General features: G+C 48.5%; 1 long non-coding RNA gene across 1 annotated transcript in view; it reads left to right on the top strand.

The window, feature by feature from the left end:
* The window catches only part of LOC140708599 (uncharacterized), a 223,212-nt gene that overhangs the window by 69,653 nt on the left and 130,416 nt on the right, over nucleotides 1–23,143 (top strand). The window lies entirely within an intron of this gene.

Genomic DNA, 23,143 nt, shown 5'->3' on the forward strand with positions numbered 1-23,143 from the left:
CAAAATCCTCATCTGGTGATCAAAGTCCTGCACAGCCAGCGCTGAAGACCCCGACCCCCAGTCAAATGTGCCTGCTCAGCTTTTCCTGGACACGCTAATTGTTTCATTTCTGCAGTCCTTCCTTTTGCCTGGACTGCCCCTCTACCCACCACCCACCACTGCTTGTCCCTGTGCCATCTCTGCTTGTCACGTTCTTACCTGTTCCTCAGGAGCCTGGCCAGAACCACACACAGCACGCTTCCCCCAGCCAGGAGGTTTCTGTGCCTCCTCTCAGCGTTCAGAGCCCTGGCAAGACTATGCTTATCTCCCACAATGCATTTTCCCATGGAAACTTGGTGAAGTATCATGCACATGCTTTATCTCTTGCCTTAGATTAAAAATCCCTGGAGAGATTAGAGAAACGTTTGCTCCTCCACACAGCCCTGGTACCGTATCTACGTGGGGCATGGCTCGTTGAGCAGGAGAGGAGGGCTTTTTACCAGGCTCACCTTTGAGCCGACTTGGCAGCTCCACTGGCCTCCTCTGTGGGCAGAGGGGAGAGGCTGCCTGTTGGAAAAAGTCTAAGTGGAGGAACAAGTTTCAATTTCCAAGGCTCAAGGCTGTGAGCCTTCCATGCCTTTTGGTTTTGGTTGGGGTGGGAGCAGGTGTGTTTGTTTCTGTGTGTGTTTCTGGGTGTGCGTGTGGTAGGTGTGAGTGTGTGGGGAACGTGTTTGTGTGTGCATGAACACGTGTGCAGTAGAAGAGGGTGTGTGTATGTGTGTGGGGTGTTGGTGTGTGTGTATTCTTCAGGTGTGTCGTCTTGGACACCCTATTAAAAAAGGACAAGAGTCTTCATCTGACTTAGCCTGGGGACTTCCCTTTATCTGCAGCAAATGACCAAGAAGTGGAAAATGGAGAAAGAAAAAATCTGAAAATACAGCAACCAAGTGATAAAATGAAATGGCATTCTGTCTCTCTTGGAGCACAGTTGGTCTATAAAAGTGAGCCACCATAAAAGTGGGTTTCAGCCCTGAAACTTCCTGGGAGGGGCCTTTGAAGTTTAGCGGCCGCTCTGCGCTCTTGTCTCTGGAGAACTGCACAGGCTGTGGGTGGAGGGCTTGCGGGGCAGCCAGGCCCCTGCCTTGTCCTGACCTGGCATGGGACCTCCTCATCTCTGGGGCAGGGTGGGGGCAGGTCCTATCAACCTCATTGTTTTTTTTTCTTTTTTTGGGATGGAGTCTTGCTCTGCCGCCCAGGCTGGAGTGCAGTGCCACGATCTTGGCTCACTGCAATCTCCGCTTCCCGGGTTCAAGCTATTCTCCTGCCTCAGCCTCCCAATTGGCTGGGATTACAGGCACACGCCACAATGCCTGGCTATTTTTTGTATTTTTAGTAAAGACGTGGTTTCACTATGTTGGCCAGGCTGGTCTCCAACTTCTGGCCTTAAGTGATCCTGTGGCCTTGGCCTCCAAAAGTGCTGGGATTATAGTCATGAGCCATCATGCCCGGCCTCAACCTCATCTGACAGAGCCTCTGAAGGCTGAGCTAGGAATGTTGGCGTCAGCTCTGAATGCAGGGAACCCACATTCTTCCCTTTTACCTCACTCTGAGAATGAGAGAACTAGCAAAGCCAGTTACAATGTGCCCGTAAATCATGAATATGTCTGGCGTTGACATGCAGACCAAAGGTTGTAGGCTGTAGGGGAATTGAGATGAGCTGCTTTTCAAATATTTTTTGGCATCAGAAGCTTGTGTTCATGTAAAGTCTTATGTGACAGTTTAATGTGCAAAGCTGCTGAGAGCTCCACTGTTCTGGGTGAAATGTGTGTTGTGGGGTGGGTAGGGCTGCTGGATTCCTGTCCCCTCACTCTCCCCCTTATCCCAGGACCAATTCCCTTCCAGGGACATTGGCAGAGCACAGTTTCAAACCTCCCTTAGAAACCACATCTTTTTTTTTTTTTTTTTTTTTTTTTGAGATGGAGTCTTGCTCTGTCGCCCAGGCTGGAGTGCAGTGGCATGATCTCGGCTCACTGCAAACTCCGCCTCCAGGGTCCACGCCATTCTCCTGCCTCAGCCTCTGGAGTAGCTGGGACTACAGGTGCCTGCCACCACGCCTGGCTAATTTTTTGCATTTTTAGTAGAGATGGGGTTTCACCGTGTTAGCCAGGATGGTCTCAATCTCCTGACCTCGTGATCCGCCCGCCTCGGCCTCCCAAAGTGCTGGGATTACAGGCATGAGCCACCATGCCCGGCCAGAAACCACATCTTTAACTCTAAAGGGAAGTAAAATGACTCGCCCAAGGCCATGGGATGGAGGAGGGTTGGGCAGCCCCGTAAGTGAGCAACGTCCTGAACAGCAGGTCTCAGCACACACGAATCTGTCTCTCTGGGCCATCCCTGAAATGTGTCAGGGGATGGCGGTTCGGTAAAGCATACAATAAAGAACTTATTAAAACTTCCAAAGTTTCTTTGAACCAGGACAAAACCCTGGCATTCTGTGGCAGCATCCATTCTCATATCTACTGAATAATCCTAATGTACATTGCCATTAGAATTGATCATAATGCTTCAGGGCCTCCCCCTCCATAATGTGCTGGCTACCTGCGTCGTGACTGACGCTTTATTTAGTCATCACTTGCATAGTGCTGAACAAATATTAATCCGCCTAATCTGTGCAACATCCTTATGATGTAGTGGCTATTATTAGCACCATCTCCATTTTACATATTTGGAGTAATGGGGCGTGGAGAGGTGAAGTAACTTGCCCCAAGTCACGTTGCTAGAAAGGAATAAGACTGGATTCAAGCCAGGCAGTCTAGGTATGGCCCATGCTCTTCAACGCTGGGCTACTGAACTTCTGTTCAATGAGGGAAGGCTGTTCAGGGCACGGAGCCTCACACTGGGGGCTCTGTGTTGTTTGGGCACTTGTCTTGGCGCCCAAAATGGGTTTCAGCTGGTAATAATCGTAACCATAATAATCTATACTGTGGCCGGGGTGGTCTTTTGGAAACATAGGTCCAATTACGTTAAGCCCCTACCTCTGCTTATATCTCTTCAATGGATTCTTATTGTTCTTCAAGTAATGACCAAAATCCTTCAGAAGGCCCTCGAGGCCCTGCGAGACCTGGCCTCTGTCTACCGCAGAGCTCTAACCCTCTCCGACATTTGCTCTCTGCCCTTCAATCTCCCTGTCGTCTTTTATTTCCTGTTATCCCAGGGCCTTTGCCCAAGCCATTGCCTCTCCCTGAAAGACTTTCCATTCACCTCCCACCCTTCCTTTGGCATTCAGCCTAACATCACCTCCTCCAGGAAGCCTTCCCTGACTCCATCTTCTGGGTCAGTTTCTCTATGGAATATTCTTGTGGGAGGATGCTCCTCTCCTTCCTAGTGCAGACCTGACTTTGTTATTGTACTTCTGTAAATGTGAATCTTTGGTGAGTGTCTGTCGTTCTCACCTGATGGTAAAGCCCCCGTGTCGTGTGTGTCTTTTTTTTTTTTTTTTTTAATTGAGACAGGTCTCACTCTGCCACCCGGGCTGGAGTGCAGTGGTGCAATCTCTGCTCCTGGCAGCCTGTACCTCCTGGGTTCCAGCAATCCTTCTGCCTCAACCTCCTGAATAGCTGGGTTTACAGGTGTGCATCACCACGCATGGCTAATTTTTTTGTATTTTTGGTGGAGATGGGGTTTCACTATGTTGCCCAGGCTGGTCTTGAACTCCTGACTTGAAGCGATCTACCCACCTCGTCCTCCTGAAGTGCTGGGATTACAGGCGTGAGCCACTGTACCTGGTCCATGCGTCTGATTTTTTATCCCCAGTGTCTTGCACAGTGCCTGACACATTCCAACGTACCAGCACACAAATCAGGGTCCCTTTTCACTCTGAAGTTTCATGATGCAAAGTGTGAGTTGACCCCCACCACTACCAATTTGAGAGACACCAAGATACTTCACATTTGGACTCTGGGTCAGTTAACTCATCCCAGATTATGCATTTTGTATGCTTGACATCTGGTGTAGGAACCACATCAATTGTACAGCCTTTCCCTGCCTTATCTCTTTTTGATCCTTGCAGCAATAAGGGCTGGAACTGTTCTCTTCATCTTATAGATGACAATCCCATGGCTCAGAGAGTGTAACCTGGCCAACATCACCCAGCTAACAAGTGTTGAAGATCAGAGTGGGACTGACTTCTCATCTCTTTCTACCTCATTTACTAGGTATGGGCTTACCTTACGCTACTGAGCTCTCCTAAGTTTGCTGCTCTTTTCTCTGAGTTCTGAGAGTCAGGTGTAATCCGCCACAAAACACACAATCATTGTTTCCTTCTTTCAACTTAGCAACGGCCTTTGCTCTTACTTCTGGTAACGGAGTAAGAAATGGGAGTGCCTGGAAACACCTGCGTGCAGGTTGGGCCCGCCTGGGGAGGAGGGTACGGCTGCCCAAAGAACTAGGGCTCTGACTTCAGTCCCCTGGAGAGAGCTGTCCATCTCTAATTCAAGGTTGTAAGGACCAGACCACTCTATCCCTGGGACTCTGTCTTGATGTGAAAAAATCTTACAACTATCTGCCTCTTTGGTTGCACGCAATAGACTGAGGTGTGACGTGCAACTCAGCTGATGAAATCCACGAAACCGAAGTCTCCTGACTTCTGGGTCTTGGAGACTGGCTGGGCACATGTATTGGCTGCGTGTGAGTGTGAGTGTGAGTGAGGGTGGGGTGGGAACACTGCAGGGAGAGGAGTTGTGTGCACTGAGTGAGCATGGAGGCAAAGTAGTCCCTATCCCCCTTCATGTATCCCATCTGGGCAGGTGGAAGAGGAAGTGAATACGAGGGGCCGTTCTGGGTGGTTCTGCTCTGTTTGCTTTTACCATAGCCCAGTTCACACCCCTTCATGCATGCAAGGGCACAAGAGTCATTGGGGAACTTTCCATCCTCTCCCGTGCTAAAGACTTTTCTCCCCAGCAGAGATTCTTCCCAACAGAGAACCCAGATGGGGTCTTTGTCTCCCCAGGTTCCAAGCTAAAGGGATAATTTCCCATTCTGCCTGGTAGGCAGGATCATTCGTGGCATATCAGGGGTGGAAGGGGCTGTTGAGACTCTCTTCCCAGCCTCCGTGAGGAAAACGGCCCAGAGGAGAAAACACCTACCCCACGTCCTCTTGGCTGGCCACCCCAGCAGGACCTGAGGCCGGGGTCACAGGATCCCCAGTCGGGACGCAGTGTCTGGCTACTTGCTCATGCAGCCTCAGCAGGCCTGGTCTTGCCCCTGCTTGTCCAAGCCTCTCTGGCCATCCTGCCAGGTAGGTCTTATGTGCACTCACCTCGTCCCGGTGGGGCTTGCTAGGTGGAAGTGGCAACGTGTTGCTGCCCAAGAGCCCCAGGTTCACAGGCGTGTCTGCGTACGGCACCTGCGTCTCACCTCCTCTTCCCATGACCAAACTACAGGTCCAGTTTCTCAGGAGACACCTCGATGTTGAGGGAATACCAGAGGACCCAGAACAGTAGGCTGAAAGCCAGGATCAGGGCACCTGTGTAGACGAAGAAGTCCCAGTAACTCAGGGAGGCCAAGATCCCCAGCAGCAAAAAGACCAGGCCGACCACATCCAGTAGGAGGGCAAGGACCAGGAAGAGCACACAGCGCCCTAGATGGCATCTTCCCCACAGACTCCCCAGGAGCATTGCCCAGGAGGAGCGGGAGGAGCCCAGCTGCACTCCCGGGGGTGATTTACATGGGAGGGTGGCAGTCCTGCCTGCTGCTGCCTTCTCTGCCTGCTGGGTGTGAGCAAATGAGCGAGCCGGCGCGTCTTGGAGCCACAAGGAAGTACACGTGGGTCTTACCTTTATGAGCACGGCAGCCAGTGGGGCAGGATATTTCTTAACTGTTTCATGGCTCAGGAATGATCTGGACCCAAACAGCCTGACATCATTGTTAATTGGGCTGGTCATTGCTGGGATCAACAATCCACGTGGCAGAGGAGTCAGGGTGCCCTTGGATGCATCTGCCAAGTCGGTGGTCCCGTGATTCTGGGGGAGGGGCTGTTCTGTGCCTTGTTTTCTAATCTGGGAGCCAGAGAGTCTGAGTGCCCTGTTTCTGAGACACAGCTGCTGTTTCTAATACAGTGGGGTGGTGTGGCGGAGTTTCCACTCCTCTTCACCTCTCTGCCCTACTCTCTCCCTTGCGGGGAAAGGTTTTATGTAGAGGACACAAAGAGTTTGTAAAATCGATCGATTTTGAGGTGTTGCTGTAAGAATTGGTCCATATTAGCAAGAGAAGGTTTGCCTTCTTGTAGAGGCCTCTGCAGACAGAAGGATCTGAGCTCCCTGGGATCATAGACAGTAAGGATAAGGGCGGGAAAGGGGCAGAGATGGAAAAGACATCTTCTCCATCCACCCCACTTCAGGTCAACCTCACTCGACACAGACATCGAGCATCCAGGGAAATGCCGATTCCTCAGGTTCTGGATCTACTCAAGATTCTCAGTACAGTTGTCCCTTGTTGTCTGTAGGGGATGGGCTCCAGGACCCCTGGGGACACCAGCATCCACAGATGCTCAAATTCCTTATATAGAACCTTTGCGCAGCTGGGTGCAGTGACTCAAGCCTGTAATCCCAAGGCTTTGAGAGGCCGAGGCGGGTGGATTGCTTGAGCTCAGGAGTTTGATACCAGCCCGGGCAACATAGGGATATCCCGTCTCCACAAAAACACAAAAATTGGCCAGGTGTGGTGGTGTATGCCTGTAGTCCTAGCGACTCTGGAGGCTGAGGCAAGAGGATTGCTTGACCACAGGAGGTCAAGGCTGCAGCAGTAAGCTGTGATTATGCCACTGCACTCCAGCCTGGGAGACGTAGTGAGTGAGATCCTGTCTCAAAAAAAAAAAAAAAAAATCCCAAACAAAAACCAAAAAACTACCTATGTACATCCTCCCCTATGCTTTAAATCATCTCTAGATAACTTATAATACCTAATACAAAGTAAATGCTACGTAAATAGTTGTTATACTATATTTTCTATTCATGTTTTTTTATTGTTGTATCATTATTTATATTTGTCGTTTTTCTGAATATTTTATGTTCCTGGTTGGTTGAATCTGCAGACATGGAACCCCCGGATACGGAGGGCTGACTGTATTACTATTTTTACACACACAAACATACTCACATACACATTTCCTGCTAAAATACTATGCCATAGTTACGAGCAGAAGGAAGAAAATTGAAACCACTTGCTATTTCAATATCCAGAGCTAATTAGCACAAACTCCTTGGGATGCATCCTGCAGAACCATAAACATCCTTCTTCCTTACAGAAATGGGCCACATCGTACTCTAAGTTCCACAGTCTGCGTTCCCTCTCATAATACCTGGCCATTATGGAAAATCGCTAACCACGGCCCCGCTCCAGGTGACTGGCCAGGCTGTGAGGTGCCCCCTCCACCTCTGCCCCTGTGTATCTTTCTTACTCTCGTTTCCCAAAGTTACCACTCCTGTGTGTTGAGGCAGCCTCGGTATTTGCACAGCTGAGAGAGACCCACTGGGATGTTTGATGCAAAGCCAGGTGAGTCTGGCGCCCTGGAGGGGGGCAGGCTAGAAAGAAAACAAGGGAGATGAAAGTGAGTAGGGAGGGTGACTCCAAGTGTGGGAACCAGAAACTGCCTGGGCGGAGGCAGGCGTGGACGAGGGGCAGGTGATCGGAGAGCAGTTTGCTGCAGCCCCGTTAGCAAGAAGAACACCAGCACCCTCTTCTTCCCACGGAGATCCTTCATCACTTGCTCACTTCCCAAGGCTGGATCCACAGCTGGAAATAGCTGCATGGTTTGCCAGGGCCACCGTAGCAAAGCACCACAGCCAAGGTGGCTTGAACAACAGAAATGTATCATCTCCCAGTTCTGGAGCCTGGAAGTCCTGAGACCAACATGTCTCCAGGATTGGTTCCCTTGAGGGCTGTGAGGGAGAATGGGGTCCAGGCCTTGGCCCTAGCTCTGGGTGGTTTGCTGGCCATCTGTGACATTCCTGGCCTTGTAGATGCACCACTTTGATCTCCACCTTTATCTTCACATGGCGTTCTCCCTGTGCGTATGTCTGTGTCCACCTTTCCTCCGTTATAAGAAGCATCATCCTGCTCCAGTATGAACTCATCCTAACTAATTAGATCTGCAAAGATCCCACTTCCAAATAAAATCCCACTCTGAGTTACAGGGGGTTAGGATTTCAGCATATGAATTGAGAGGACAGAATTCAAGCCACAGCCCATAGCAATAGTTAAAAGTTTTGTTTGTTTATTTGGACATCCTTTGATTTCTAGCTCGTATAGATAGAAAATTTAGACTCTCAAACCAAGTTTTCGGAAAAAAACATAATTGCAAAGTCAGCACCCCATTGATGGTGGCCCACCATGCCACCAGGCACCAGGACAGAGGCTTCAACCCCTTCTTGTCTCCCCTGGGGACACGAGATGCTGTTGGCTATCTCTGCGTCCGTGGGTGAGAGGCTGAGAAGGTGGGGTCTTCTTGCCCTGCTTGGGTTCCGGCTGCAGTCCCTTCTGTTCACCAGGCCAAAGTGCTCATTCTCCGAGAGTGGATAACCCTAAGTGACCCCTACACATTTTGAAGTTTGAGCTGAAGTGGGATTTAAATTAAACTGATATTATTAGCACCTACTATGGCTCAGGCAGTGGGATCAAGATCGGGTATGATCTTGATCTTGGCCTAACATCACCGAGATAACATGTTAAGAGTGGAGGTGATAATTAACACATGAATGATATAATTTCAGATTATATTGCAATTTAATAATTTCAGAAAAAATTGCAAAAACAGGGAAGTATAAGACAGTAGACATCTGTTGCATTCCTCTGGACGTTTGCTTTCTGAACCATAACACAGTGTGGAAGACACAGGCGGACGCCTAGCCCCTGGCCTATAACTTCCAATTTGGTCACCGAGGGCCCCTCTGCCTCTCTCCTTCTGAGATTTTGCTGGGCTTTTGGGGTTGCAGCCACCCCTGTGCCTCTGAGAGATTTGTCTTTCTGCTGCTGCCTCACAGCTCTGCCTCTTCTCGGCAAATGAGACTGTGTCACTCCTGTGGCAAAGTCATCATGATTTGTCATCTGTGATGTCACCAGATGACAGCCTCTCCATGACCTGGATCCTAAAGGGCAGGTGACTGAGACCAGGATGGACTAGCCAGGTGCTCAGCTGACCCAGCGTCACAGATCCCAGACCTGACTCTATGAATGACAAAAGCCCTGTCCCCTCCTGGGTGGCAGGCATAGAAGGTGGGCGGGTCTAGCCATACTAACCTGTTCATTAGGCCTGCCTGCCTTTTCATAAGGCCTACAGAGCTTAGTAGAGTGCCTGGCTGTGCCACTCACCTGCTGTGTGACCTTGAGCCAGGCCAGTCGCTTACCCTCTCTGTGCCTCAATTTCCTCACAGGGTTAGTGTGAGGCTTGAGTGAGTTCATGGGTGTGAAGTGCTCAGAACCCGCCCTCTGTAAACAGGGACAAGTGTTATTGTTGTGGTTGCCACTGGGATCTTTATGTTTCTGCCATGATGCTTCCGTACGGAGAACCCCAGGTTGGAAGGCATCCATCCATGACTCTCTGGCACCATCCTTTTCTCCCCTTTACCAACCTCGGCTTCACTTGGTTGCAGTTGCCCATCCCTTGGCCTCCCCATACTACCCTCACTAAATCTATTAGGACATGCAGTGCCATCTCACCATTCTTAGGTACAAATCCTTTATTTTCATGAAATCCCCTTCCCAGACCCATTTTATCCTTCAGATCCCTTACCTCTACCAAAGCGGCTCTTTATCTTCACCATCCTCAAATCCCTCAACGCTCCCTACTCTCATAATCCAGTGTTTATCAAGCCTCACTTGTTGTCTAAGTGTACCAATCCCTGCGAGCTACGTCTCTTACTTATTATAGAATATTATATTCGTTTGTTAATATTATATTGTTTTGTTAATTTTTAGAAATGGATTTGTTGTCTCTACTAAAAAAATACAAAAAATTAGCCAGGCATGGTGACGGGCGCCTGTAGTCCCAGCTACTCGGGAGGCTGAGGCAGGAGAATGGCGTGAACTCGGAGGTGGAGCTTGCAGTGAGCTGAGATTGTGCCACTGCACTCCAGCCTGGGTGACAGAGCGAGGCTCCATCTCAAAAAAAAAAAAAAAAAAGGATTTGTTAAAACTGCAATCAGTTATTGTCACCATCAGTGAAACACTGGTGTGACTTAGACAGAAAGTACTCGGGAATAAATACACTGAACACAAAACAATTGTAATTAAATCAGACCAGGAGTACTCAAACTTTTTCTGTATTGGGCCAGATAGTAAACGTTTTGGGTTTTGCAGGCAATCCTGTTGGTCTCTGTTACAACCATTCAACACTGTCATTATAGCGTGATATGGTTTGACTTTGTGTCCTCACCCAAATCTCATCTCAAATTATATTCCATATAATTCTCATTATCCCCACCTGTCAAGGGAGAGACCAGGTAGAGGTGATTGGATCATTGGGGTGGTTTCCCCCATGCTGTTCTTGTGATAGTGAGTTCTCACAAGATCTAAGGGGCTCGTCCCCCTTCGCTGGGCACTTCTCCTTCCTGCCTCCTTGTGAAGAAGGTGCCTTGCTTCCCCTTCCCCTTCCACCATGATTTTAAGTTTCCTGAGGCCTCCCCAGCCTTGCTGAGCTGTGAGTCAATTAAACCTCTTTCCTTTATAAACTACCCAGGCTTGGGTATGTCTTTATAGCAGTATGAAAACAGACTACTGCATGGTGAAAGAACCAAAGATGAGATGTAAATGAATGACTGTGGCTGCATTCCAATAAAATTTTACTGTAATCCCACCACTTTGGGAGGCTGAGGTGGGCAGATCACCTGAGGGTTAGGAATTTGAAAGCAGCCTGTCCAAATGGTGAAAACTTGTCTACTAAAAATACAGAAAATAACTGGACGTGTTTGTCTATGCCTGTAGTCCCAGCTACTCAAGAGGCTGAGGCAGGAGAATCTCTTGAACTAGGGAGGTGGAGGTTGCAGTGAGCCGAGATCGCACCACTGCACTCCAGCCTGGATGACAGAGTGAGACTCCAACTCCAACAAAACAAAACAAAACAAAACAAAACAAAACAAAACACCTTTACTTACAAAACCAGGCAGTAGGCCAGATTCGCTGATTTCCAAATTAGACATTGTTGCCTACTGAAATTGCTCTCTTTCTCAAATAAAGGCTGAAGACTCACAGAGTTTAGAGAGGTAGATAATATCACCAACCAGCGGCTTTGTCTTGGAAGTCATAGGAAAGATTGAATGAAAATTGAAATGGCTATGCCTTTTAATGTGAGCCTATGTGCCAGCTGAAATCACTTCCCATACTGCCAGGGATATAGTGCCAGAATTTGGAAAAAATGTTGACCCTGATCAACGCTCTCCAATCAATCTTCATTTACTCTTCCTTTTTCTCAGGGTGGGACTTAGGGTCAGTATTTTCGGAAATGTATTCTTTCTTAACTTAGTGACCCCTGACAGTTTTCAGAGCTCTTCATTCCTCCTCTGTTAGGCTACCAGAGGGTCTTATAAGAATTCCCCCAATTGTGCTGCCTGGACCTCTGTTATCCATGCTCGAGGACCCTCCCTCCAGCTCAGGAAACTATAGCCCTCTTCTCTGGTTTTCCTGTCTTATTCCCCACTGGGCTGACCTAAACCTTCATAACTCCCGCCCAGATCTCAAAAGCATCCTCCCATTACCACCTCCTTGTTGCTCATCACCTTCCTTTTCTCCAGGTTGGTAACCTTACCCCTTTCAGCAGACAATAATATTTCCATGCATTTGTGTTGCACTTCATGTACAATGGACATCAATCTACATCCAGCATCTCCTTGTCCTCCCTGCAGCCCTGTTCCTCTTCCAGAGTTGAAAGCTGTTAAGACAGTTGCCTAGGTTCAGCCAGCAAGTAGGCAACAGAGCTGCAATTAGAACCTGGTCCTGTTGTCTAATGGGTATTAATTACGAATACCACTCCTCTCCCTTTCCTGTTCCCCACCCTTGTGCCAATTGTTTCCCAAATCCTCAGAGAATCAAGTTAGTTTCTTTCTTATTCCCATTTAATGAATTTTGGGTTTTTTTTTTGAGATGGAGTCTCACTCTATCGCCCAGGCCAGGCTGGAGTGCAGTAGCATGATCTTGGCTCACTGCAACCTCTGCCTCTTGGGTTCAAGAGATTCTTCTGCCTCAGTCTCCCGAGTAGCTGGCATTACAGGCACATGCCACCACACCTGGCTAATTTTTGTATTTTTAGTAGAGGCGGGATTTCACCATGTTGGTCGGGCTGGTCTCAAACACCCGACTTCAGTTGATCAGCCTGCCTTGGCCTCCTAAAGTGCTGAGATTACAGGTATGAGCCGCTGTGCCTGGCCTTTAATTAATTTTTAAATTAAAATTATTTATTTTAATTGTAGAAAATGTATGTGACATAACAATTTGCTGCCTTAACCATTTTTAAGTATACAGTTCAGTGGCATTAAGTGCATTCACATTGTGCCACTATCGCCACCCTTCACCTCTAGAACATTTTTATTGTCCTGAAATGAAGCTCTGTGCCCATTACATACCAACCTCCCAGACTCCCTTCCCATAAGCCCCTGCAACCACCATTCTGCTTTCTGTCTTTATGAGTTAGACTACTTTACCTACCTCATGTAAATGAAATCATACTATACTCGTCCTTTGGTAATTTGCTTCTTTCGCTGAGTATAGAGTCCTCAAGTTTCATCTATGTTGTAGCACGTGTCAGAATTTTCTTCCTTTTAAGGCTGAACAATGCTCTATTGTGTGTATTTACCACATTTTATGTATCCATTCACCTGTGGATGGACACTAGAGTTGCTTCCACCTCTTGGCTATTGTGAATCATGCTGCTATAACCATGGGTCTATAAATATCCATTTGAGTCCCTACTTTTGATTCGTTTGGGTACAAGTGTATATACCCAGAAGTAGAATTACTGGATCATATGGTAATTCTATGTTTAATTTTTTTTTTTTTTTTTTTTTTTTTTTGAGACGGACTCTTGTTCTGTTGCCCAGGCTGGAGTGCACTGGCGCTATCTCGGCTCGCCGCAACTTCTGCCGCCTGGGTTTAAGTGATTCTCCTGCCTCAGCCTCCCGAGTAGGTGGGATCACAGGTGCATGCCCCCACGCCCAGCTAATTTTTGTATTTTTAGTAGAGACAGGGATTCACATGTTGGCCAGGCTGGTCTTGAACTCCTGACCTCAGGTGATCTGCCTGCCTCGGCCTCCCAAAGTGCTGGGATTCCAGGCATGAGCCATCACGCCTGGCCTACGTTTAATTTTTGGAGGAACCCATTATCGTTCGAGGATCCCATTCGTTTTCCACAGTGATTGAAGGATCTTACAATTCCATCAGTGGTCTAGGAGAGTTCTAGTCTCTTTACATCCTCACCCAAATTAGTTGTTTTCGGTTTTCTTGATAATAGTTATCTTACCCTAAAGGGAAAACTGGATTCCTATTTACTTTTATAATAGTCCCCGTTACATTGATTCAAGTAGTTTGTTTAGTTCTCTGCCTCCGTCATGAGGCTGGACATCCAGCACCTGGTGTTCATCGAGTAGATTCATTCTTTATAATTCCTGGGATATTCCCAGTTTATTGGAAAAGCTGAGGTTGCTTCACCAAATCTCCCCAACTCTACTCAGCTCTACCCAAAGTCCCTCTGTGTTGTTCTTCTCTTCCTTCCCCCCATGTCCCAGGAAGGAGTCTCCCAGCTACCCCCTATCAAAGTAAATTGCTTCCACAATAATACCTTGAAGTCCTATGACGCAGGGAAATCCAGCGCTTCAGGGACCTACTGCGATTGTGGATCCCTTCCACACCTGTGTATTTTTGCTGCCTGTTTCTGCTGACACTCAGCTCCAAGTTTCATTGCTGGGCACATTGTACAAGGTGTTGAGATGGAAATCCTGAGGCATCACCACCACGAGAGCAGCTGGGTTAGGTGCTAAAGTCGATCTTTCTGTTACCATTTTCTGGCATCAATGGATTGCCCCAGGAGCAATGAGGTGCAAAGCTACTTGCAAAGTTCCAGGGTTCAGCTGCCAGAGGTCTTGGCAATCACCCCCATCCTCCCGCAGCCAGGCCCAGTGCCAAGTTCCAGAGGCCCTGCCCAGGCAGCTCCACCCACAGCTTCAGAGCCAGAGCTTCAGGCCTAACTGCCTCTCTGGCCATGACCTCCTCCTGGAGCTGGGGTCCAGCACTCCTGAGCTGCTGAGACGCCTTTAAAGACGTGCAAAGCCAGGTATAAGCGAGCAAGAGGAATATGGTGCCTGCCTTCAGGGAGCTTAAAGTGGGGAGAGGGAGGAAGAGAAAAGACAGTGGAAAAGCAGACATGAACGAATCATGTAAATTAACACATAAATATGACAGAGATCAGAGATCAGCAGTCCGAGGTGAAGGACCATGATCTATGAGAATGTGATAAAGAGGGCGCTGACCGAGACTTCCCTGAGGCTCTGCGGTTGGAACTGAGATTCAAAGGATGAGCAAGCGAGGCCAGGGAAAGGGGTGTGAAGAAGCTCCCAGGTAAAGCAGGAGTGTATGAAAGCACTGATGGTGGTAGATGGCCTTGCTGTGTGGCTGGGACAGAGAGGAGAAAGGGACAAAGAGTCATGCTAATATCTTTCTCCTAGGAGTGCTGGGAAGCTGTTGGACAGTTTTATCAGTAGGGGATGTGATCCACATTTTATTTTTTATTTTTTTAATTAAAAAAAATTTTTTTTTATTTGGCCAGGCGCAGGGGCTCATGTCTGTAATCCCAGCACTTTGGGAGGCTGAGGTGGGCGGATCACGAGGTCAGGAGATCAAGACCAGCCTGACCAACATGGTGAAACCCCATCTCTATTAAAAATACAACAACATGGTGAAACCCCGTCTCTACTAAAAATACAAAAACTAACCAGGCGCATGCCTGTGATCCCAGGTACTTGGGTGGCCGAGGCAGGAGAACCGCTTGAACCCGGGAGGCAGAGGTTGTGGTGAGCTGAGATCGCACCACTGCACTCCAGCCTGGGTGACAGAGCGAGACTCCGTCTCAAAAAAAAAAAAAAAAATTTTTTTTTTTAAATTTTACTTTAAGTTCCGGGATACATGTGACCCAGAAATCCCATTACTGGGTATATCCCTAAAGGATTATAAATCGTTCTACTCTAAAGATGCATGCACACATATGTTTATTGCAGCACTATTTATAATTGCAAAGACTTGGAACCCACCCAAACATTCTATATTTTTCTAAGGAGGGTGCTGTACAGAGAACAGATTGGAAGGGGCTGAGATCAGAGGGGAGTGTGGCAAGCAGCAAGCACAGTTGCAGCTGAGCCGGTAGGAGGAAGGTGAGGACAGTGAAGACACCTGTCTTTCCACAGAGGTGGATCAATTTGAGAGCCTACCAGGGGAGTGAAGTCAACAGAACACAGTGGTGGATGCAACGTGGGATGAGGGAAAGGGAAGGGGTCATTGTGGACTACCAGCTTTCTGTTTTGCAAAGCTGGATGCTTATGGTACCTCCCGAGACACTTACCGTCAGATCTACCCTCTTAACAGTTTTAAGCGCACAATACACCATGCTATACAGCATATTTCTAGAATGTATTGGTTTTGTAGAACTACAACTTCATTGTATTTAGATTTACAAACTTGATTTAAAAGCTACTAGACATCATAAGAAATTAGAAAAAAAAACAACACAACACCCTTCAGCCATGTGAACCAAAGAGATCGGGAAGAACAGCCAAATGAGAGGTGTTACCCAACAGGGCTGTGAGTGAGACCAACATGGTGGACCGACAAGGCTCATGGGGCAGCGTGGAGAGGAGAGACGGGAGGTAGAAAGAGGTGAGACGTGGTCTCCAACTCACACTGCTTGCCTTCTCTCTGTAGGGAGCCCCTCTGCCCTTGTTTCTCCCTTCCCTCTTCTGGAATGTTCTATCCAAGGTCTTCACGTGGCTGCCTCCTCTTTATTCAGGTCTGAGCACAAACGTTCCCTCTCCAAAGAGGACTTCTGCAGCCAGAATCCTAAGTAGCCCCCGCTCGTCTCTCTCCTTCACCCGGTTTCTTGGCTGCACAGCCCTCATCTCTCTCCAACATCTTCCTTATTTGATGCTGTCCTTGTTTGTGGCCTGTATGCTCTTGGCAGGGGGAAGTTCTAGAATGCAGGAAACTTTGTCCGTTTTGTTCACATCCTTCTCCCCAGGGCCCAGCTCAGCACTGAGGCCTTGTGCTCCGGTGCTCCGTAGCTACTCACTGAGTGAATGAATGGAACAGTGTTGTCTTTCAGAGGCCTTATAGGAGAAGGCTTTGTAAGCCATCCCATGCCTTTCCCACATCGGCGTCGGCCTCGAGCCCTGGCCACCCCTTTCTCCTCCAGACTGAGCAGGCATTCCTCATTCTCCGGAAGCCTGCGTGGCCTCCACCCACACCCACCTTGGCCTGTCTCTTCTCACACACACAAGGCTCTCCCAGGGGCAAGCCCCACTCCCTTTCATCTGTTTGTTGGGGTGAGCCTGAAAGCAGCTGCTCTGGCCTTGATCATGGGTCAGGCCTGGTGCCAGTTGCTATTCTGGTTTCCCTGCCTGTCCCAGAAAGGCAGCCACGCCCTCTCTCCCGGGGAATGGCGATTCCTGCAGGCACATTCCACTGACCTCTTCTTCCCTCTTGCTGGCGCCTAGGCACCAGGGGAGTTTGGCAATTGCTCCCAGAATTATTTACTTGAAGTTCTTACCTGACTTTTGTGAGGTTCTTACTCAGATTCTGAGCAAAATTCTAAGTAAAAATGGGCAGGTGCAAATTAGTCTGGGTCTTAAGAGGATCTCTAATAATTACAGTCATGTTACCGGTAAGACCCTGCACTTTGTTGCCAAAATGTTATACCCTTTGTTTGAAATCAGATATCCATGTCCTACCTGAAAGAGTCTATATATGGTTTTACATGTTCAAACGTAAAGCTATTTTTACTGATGATTTGGGAATTCTTGCATATGGTTGTAGCCTGAAATTCCCTCTTCTTGTGACAAAGATAATAACAATATCTGCATTTTACTGAATACCTACTGTTTGAGTCAGTTCAGGCTGCTGTTACAAAGTGCTATGGACTGAGTGGCTTATATTATAGGCAACAGTCATTTATTTCTCACATTTCTGGAGGCTGGAAGTTCAAAATCAGACAGCCAGCTTGGCTGGGGTTTGGTGAGGGCCCTCTTCCAGGTTGTAGTAAGTTACTCAGGGTCAAAGAACTGGGAAGCCCAGAGAGGGTGTGAGACCTGGTAGGCTGCCTCCAGAGTCGACTCTTTTTTTTTTTTTTTGAGACAGAGTCTCGTTCTGTTGCCCAGGCTGGAGTGCAGTGGTACAATCTCACCTCACTGCAACCTCTGCCTCCCAGGTTCAAGTGATTTTCCTGCCTCAGCCTCCCAGGTAGCTGGGATTACAGGCGCACACCACCACACCCAGCTAATTTTTGTATTTTTAGTAGAGACAGAGTTTCACCATGTTGGCCAGGATGGTCTCGATCTCCTGACCTTGTGATCCACCTTCATTGGCCTCCCAAAGTGCAGGGATTACAGGCGTGAGCCACTGTGCCCAGCCCAGAGTCAACTCTTAAACATACACGATGCTGTATATTTGGTAAGGTTAGGTAATCTTAATTTTGACAACTGCAGAGATTGAGACCTGGAAGAGACAGAGAAAGAGAGAAGCAGTGTCTCCTCCAATACAATTCTTCCCCACCACCCTATTTCACCCACCCCTGCCTCAGCTCTTAGAAGGGGTGAGCGAACCTGACAGGCCACCGAGAAAGCTGGGTGCCCTGTGTGAACCCCACTCTTCCCTGTCCACCACCTGGATGTCTAGTGTGAGATAGTTCCTGCAGCTTCAGAGATGGGAGGGCAAGAGGACTACAACCATCAAAGCCATGATGCTTTGACTTTTTTCTCTATTTCCTCTTTCCTTAGAGACTTGAAGAATGCTTTGAAATAGATGACAGCCAAATATAAAATTTCATTGATTCAGAACTTACTTATGAGAGTCTTTGCTCTAAGTATATTGGTTCAGGACCTAATCAAATCATATTCGAAACTCAGAAGAAGAAAATAACTTCTCCCAGTCATGTCACCTAAGTAGGAATTGCAACTGGCTGCAAGTAACAGACCCAAAATAATGATGGCTTAAATAAGATAACGTTTTATGTTTATCTTCTGTAAGAGAAGCCTGGGGTTGGGCAGTCCAGTTGCTCCCCGGATTTCACGAAGGTCGCAGGCATCTTAGAACTTTCTGCTCTACCTTCCTTGACAATGGCTTTTATTCTCAAGGTCAGTCAGTGGTCCCAGGATGGCAGCTGCAGCTCTAGCCATTGGGTCCGCATCCAAAGAAGCAAGAGTGAAGGGACAACAGCATCCGGCAGGTGAAGAGCTTCAGGCCAACGGAGAGCTTTTTTGGCCTCTACCTAAATATTTCTAGATACATCTCATTGGTCAACCGTTGTCATGAGGGAGGCTGGGGATCTAGAAGGATCATACTTTAGCCGGGCATATTGCTGCCTTCAGAAAACTAGAGGTTTTATTACCAAAGAAGATGGGGGAAAAGGATATTGAATAAGCAAGTAGTAGTCTCTGATATTTCTTCCAGAAAACCAGATTTCTGGCTTGGGCAATTGGCTACACTGAGTGGTGGTGTCATTTCCTGAGGCAGGCGACACAGAAGAAAGAAAAGGAGGAATTCAGTCTGAGGCAGGTTGAGTATACGCTGCTGGAGACATTAAGGTGAAGGTTTTTGTCGTAGGCAGAACAATGGCCCCCTAAAGATGTCCACATCCAGGTCCCTGGAATTTATGAGTAGGTTACCATACATGGCAAAAGGGACTTTTGAGTTGTGATTAAGGGGTGTTATGGGCTGAACTGCATTGTCCCCACATTCATATATTAAGATTTGAATCCCCAGCACCTCAGAATTGGACTGTATTTAGAGACAGAGCGTTTAAAGAGGCCCTGATGAAATGTGTCTGGGGTCCCTATAAGAAGATGAGATTAGGGAAGAGACACGCAAAGAGAAAGGACTACGTGGACACACAGGGAGACGATGGCCATCTGCAAGCCAGAGAGCCCTCAGAAGAACCAAACCTGCTGACACCTTGCTGTTAGACTTCTGGCCCCAAGAACTGTGGGAAAACAAATTTCTTGTGTTCAAGCCATCCAGTTGTGGCATTTTGTTATGGCAGCCTAAGCAGACTCATAAAAGGATTTTAAGATTGGGGGATTATCCTGGACTATCCAGGGAGGCCCAATGTAAGGTCTTAATATAAGTGCCCAACATACAGCACCACATAGGGGTCCTTATAAATGAAAGAGGGAGGCAGGAGGGTCAGAGAAGAGCTGTGATGACATAAGAACACCAGCCGTCTTCTGCGGACGTTGGCTATGAAGATGGAAGGGGCCTCAAGCTGGGGACTGCAGGTGGCCTTCAGAAGCTGGGAAAAGCAAGGAACAGATTCTCCCCTAGACAATCCAGAAGGATGCAACCCTGCCTGCACCTGGGCTTTAGTCCTGTGAGATCCATGTTGGACTTCTGACCTCCTGAACTGTGAGATAATGAATTTGTGTTGGTTTAAGCTACTAAAGTTATGGTGTTCCTTTTTATTTTACAACCACAATAGGAAGCTAATACTGCATATTCAGTAGGCATTTAGATGTATGTTTTGCAAAGTCACCGACACACAGAGAATAACTGAAGCCACTGTCATGGACAAAATCATTCAGAGAAGTATTTAGAATGAGGAAGAGATGGAATCTAGGGAAGAATCTTCCAGGAGACCAACATTCCAGGAAAGGGAAAAAATTGCACTGCTGTTTCTTTGATGGCTGGCTCTCAGGACAGACATGTAGCCAGATGGGGACACGTGGGGGGACATTGATCCCCCAAAGTGCCTTCCTTAGACATGACAGCCGTACAACACAATTGAAAGCTATGATGTACAGGCTTCCAAGGAAACAGCAAAAAGCAAGACCGTGAAATAGAGGTGTGAATAGAATCAAAAAGGCATTGCTTTTTATAGGTTGGGATCCTCCTACTAACCCATAGGCAGCTCCCAGTCCCCCTTCCCCTCCATCTCCCCATTTCTTTCCTCTCGCCTCCCACCCCTGACATGAACACCTGTCACAGCTCCATTCTAGAGAGCTGGAAAGGCAGCCTGGGGCCAGACTGACATGGGCACACACCCTCTGCATTCCGTCCTCCCTGTCTCCATCCTACTGTATCATAACTGATGATCTCCTTGCTTCTCTCCTCTGGGGACTCTCCTGATTGCTTTCTGAGATGAGAGCTTGTCTTCCTCACAGCATCCCCAGTTTTGATGTCTGGTGCATGGCAGGTACTCGGGGCCTTGAAATGCCAGGCTAATAGCTACTCCTGAGGGAGGGATCAGGGACCATGTCTGAGAAAGGCATCAGAGGAAGGGAAGGGCCCCAGGCCCCCCAGGGAATGAGTTGGGCAAAGGCTGCCACAATAGAATCTGCTTCCCTTCTCTTTCAGGTCTTCCTCCCATGCAACCTCACAGGCAATGGACTGTGATTGATGCTTACATTCCTTTATTGATTGAAAAAGAGCCCAACATAGTCTACATGATTATCAGAGGGGCCATTGGCCATCACTCCCCCTCCTCTTTGCAGTCACTTTGGTGGTTTTGCCAGAGAGCCCTGCTGTGCAGTGGGAGATGGTCTTATTTTGGAGGTGACCTTTACCTAAACTTCCTTCTTTTTGGAATAGGAGACCTGGACTTGGAGAAGGCCTGAAATCTCTCTTTCCTGCACCTGTAGTCCACAGATGTGAGCACTATCCCTTAGCCATAGAGGACCCTCCTTATGGAGACCAGGGGAAGCTGACCGCACAGACCATGGCTGGGCTGGTGGAGTGCCTGGAGCTCTGTGCAGGTCTGGATAGGAGGAAACGGCCCACAGGAACTGGCCCTCCTTGCAGGTGCCAGGAGCACAGGCTCAGGGCTCCAGGGATGGGGATGGAGGTAGGACCTGGGAGGGCAATTGTCTTCCCTGGTTTCTGCTGGGGGCTTCTTTCTAGGACCTGGTGTAGTAGAGTCAAGGCCCTTCAGTGACTCCTCTCTAGTCTTGAGAGATAGAGGGAGGGTCTTCTGAGAATGAAGGAACAGGTTAAGTGGCCCCTAAAGCACCTCTGCCTGCGGGAAGACCTGATGCTCAGCAGCTCTTCTCTGGAGAAGTGGTATTAGGTCTTTTAAACGTTTTTTTTTTTTTTTTTTTTTTGAGATGGAGTCTCCATCTGTTGCCCAGGCTAGAGTGCAGTGGCATGATCTTGGCTCACTGCAGACTCTGCCTCCAGGGGTCAAGCGATTCTCCTGCCTCAGCCTCCCAAGTAGCTGGGATTACAGGTGCTTGCTACCACACCCTGCTAATTTTTGTATTTTTGGTAGAGACAGGGTTTCACCATGTTAGCCAGACTGGTCTTGAACGCCTGACCTCAAGGGATCTGCCCGCCTCGGTCTCCCACAGTGCTGGAATTACAGGTGTGAGCCTCTGCGCCCAGCATGGTATTGGATCTTGATTGCCCCTTTTCTTCTAGGCACTCCCTGTGGGAGGTGGTCTTAGCCTTCTGAGGGGTTATGAACTTGGCCTATAATGTGATGCAATGTGGACACATAACCTGCGTCAGAAGGTCCTGAATCCTCCTGCTGCTTAGTAAGTGAGCCTGGCCCCTGGAACAAAGGCTGGATGTACCAAGGCCACCTTGCTTTGACAGCGTGGTGATTGGAGGCCTCATTCCTGCCCCTGACCATGCCCGTAGCATGGAACCTCATGCCTATGGCCAGAAGCTCAGGGTATGAGAGCACATGAGCTCTGGAGGCAGCTGTGGGTTTTACGCCTCTGATCTGGTGCTTACAGGCTGAGACCCGGGGCATGTAACTTGCTTTTCTAAGCCCCATTTACTTATCTGGAAAAGGTGTTACAAAGGTTTCAATACAGGAAAGAAAAAGAACAAACTAAACTGTGTGAAAGCCCCCAGCACAGGGTCTGGCACAGAGGAGGTACTCAGAATGCGGGTTTCTTCCTGGCTGGTGGCTCCTTTTGTCTTCCCTTCTGGGCTCCTGGCCAGGAATTTTACCCCCGTCCTGGGCCCCTGCCTGGTGTACCCTCCCAGCCTGTATGGTGACCTCAGCTCCCTTTCCGCTTTCCCCACCTTGATGATGCTGGTGCCTTCTGCTGCTCCTCAGAGGCCTTTAGAGAGTCTGTGGAGGTGGAGGGTGTGGGCGTGGCCTCTGCAGCTAGACCAGCTGGGTTTCAATCATACTGTCCTAGCTTGGTGTCCCTCTGCCTCACTTATCTCACCTGTAAAGTGAGGATGATGGTAACAGTATTTCAGGACAGGATTTTGGAAAGGATTGAATGAGTCAGTGAGTAAAGGGCTTAGATCAGCAGCTTCAGGCACTTAGTGAGCACCCGATAGACAATCATCATTTCATTCTTCTGCTCTTCAGCCAACACCCCAGAATGCCTCCTTGCCAACCACCTCTGACCACCCTTCCTTCTTCTGTCCTCCCTTCCCCAACCTCACCCTCCAAACCCCCCATGGCACAGGGTTGGTGCCACCCAGCAGCATTCCCAGGTACACCCGCTGGGCAGTTTCCTTGCACGTGTTTAATATCAGACATGTTTGGGGCTCTGGGTTTTGGTTTTCCGGTGCTTTGATCTCTGAGGGCAGGAGACAGTGAGGAGATGGGTATGAGGGTCAAGAAGGGTTGGGGGGCAGGTCATGACTCTGGAAATGTTGCAGGAATTGAAGGAGGAATAAAACATCCTTTGTTCTACCCAGACACACCACCAGTTGCTTTCTTTTTTCCTTTATGGATTGAGCCAGCTAGCGCAAGCAGAAAGTCAAGGCCACAGTGAATTTGGTGGGAAGCCAAGTGGAAGAGAGTCAGGATTAAAAAGCTGAAGGGGCAGAGGAGGTCGGCCCAGAAGATGGGGAGAAGGGGCTTAGAAGAAAGGAGACCTGCGGAGCTGAACTGCACCTGCTGCTTGTGCCTGCACTTGTCAGTTACTGGGGACATTGACAGGCTGATCTTGGAGCAGCT

The sequence above is a fragment of the Chlorocebus sabaeus genome, chromosome 16 (assembly GCF_047675955.1).
Source record: "Chlorocebus sabaeus isolate Y175 chromosome 16, mChlSab1.0.hap1, whole genome shotgun sequence".
Classification (NCBI taxonomy): domain Eukaryota; kingdom Metazoa; phylum Chordata; class Mammalia; order Primates; family Cercopithecidae; genus Chlorocebus; species Chlorocebus sabaeus.